Here is a 1,793-nt window from a genome sequence, read left to right on the forward strand (position 1 = left end):
AAAAAGTTGCTTAAAGGTCGGTACTACTTGGTGACCAGTAGTCTGAGATGTCGGAAATTTTTCTGTCTCTGTCTGTCCTTGTGGCCATGTCACTAGTAAGGGTGCTGGAGGTAAACGTTTTGTCTGTGCTGACGTTATCCGCCTGATAGTCAGGGACCCGAACCTTGGATTAACCACTAAGGAGGCTGTCCTATCAGCAGGCGCAAAGTACTGGGACTGCTGTATTGCCATTTGGTGAGTGGATCTGGACTATGCAGTAGTCTCTGGTGGGGCCTCTCGATGCCATACTAGTGGGTAATTGTTACGGCTTTACCTTTTCGTGTGCTACAAATAAAAAATTTTTCCTGTCTTTTTCTCTCTTACTTTCCCTCTCTGTACTGCTCTAACCAAGTATGCCGACCTATTCCACAAATCCCAAAACCTCAACATGAAATATCTCCAGAATAAAAACTCGATTAAACCTAGAACCCCATCTTCCAGCGTAGACCCCTACTACCAGGTCTCCTTCTCCAATATCAGGGGTCTACGTTCCAACCTTTCAGAGGTTGAAACACAATTACAGGAGACGAAACCGGACATATTATTTCTAAGTGAAACTGGAATAGGGCCGACCACTTCCCTAGATGAGTTCATAATTAATGGATACTCCAATTTAACAGCTAAATCTGACACCCAAGATCGCCATGGGCATGGAATATGTGCCTACATTAAGGATGGCTTCCCATGTGGCAGGGATATCTCTAGAGAAGATCCTAATTTACCCTATATGTGTTTCAGGGTTGCACTTGCTAACACCATTGCATTTATATTTGCCCTCTATAGGGCCCACAACAGCGGAGTTACTATCTTTAAGAGCATATCTGAGAAAATAGACCACATACTGTCTTCACATCCCTCAGCTAACATCCACATCTGTGGTGACTTCAACGTCCATAACGTGGAATGGCTGACCCATTCAAATAAGACAGACGATGAGGGGAGGTTTTGTCATGATTTTGCCATTGCTTATGACCTCACTCAGATAGTTCGCGAACCCACCCGTGTGCCCGATACACCCAATCAATATGCAAGCCTCTTAGACCTTTTTCTCTCAACTTCCCCTGAGCTATGTTCATGTACCGTTCATTCTCCTCTAGGATCCTCCGACCACTCCGTCGTATCAGTTAAGATAAAAACGAAATGTAAGAAGCCCCCAGACGTACCCCTCCACCGTACTGTATACCGATACTCTATGGCTGACTGGAATAGCTTCCGTACATTCATATCTGATTTACCTCTGCACTCCATGTTTAAAAAGGAAGTGTCCTCTATAGTATCAGATCTGACCGAATGGTTAATTGTAGGCATAGACCAATTCATACCATCTAAAAAATTCCAACAAAAACCTAACAGCCAGCCATGGTTCTCCCAAGAATGTGCTGCTGCTATCGCGCGCAGAAATCACTTTTTCCATAGCTACCAACTGAGACTAAAGCTGCTTTCAGGACTGCCAGCAACCACTGTAAAAGAGTAATAAAAAATGCAAGAGAGCTATATGCCCAGTCTGTTAAATCCAAGGTAGCTGATCAGCGGCTTGGTTCCCACCAGTTTTGGCAAATAACAAATAGGATCCTGAACAGAAGTGTGCGTTCTATCCCAACCATTATCAATGGACCAGAGGTCATCTCGTCAGCGTCAGACAAGGCCAAACTATTTGCAAAGAACTTTGCAGCTAATTCTACCCTATGCGACGAAGGCCATCAACTCCCCATATTTCCTCCTATAACACAGAACAAGCTAGGTAACATACAAAT

This window comes from Euprymna scolopes, chromosome 46 (genome assembly GCF_053919585.1).
Source record: "Euprymna scolopes isolate OS-2025 chromosome 46, ASM5391958v1, whole genome shotgun sequence".
In the NCBI taxonomy this organism is placed as follows: domain Eukaryota; kingdom Metazoa; phylum Mollusca; class Cephalopoda; order Sepiida; family Sepiolidae; genus Euprymna; species Euprymna scolopes.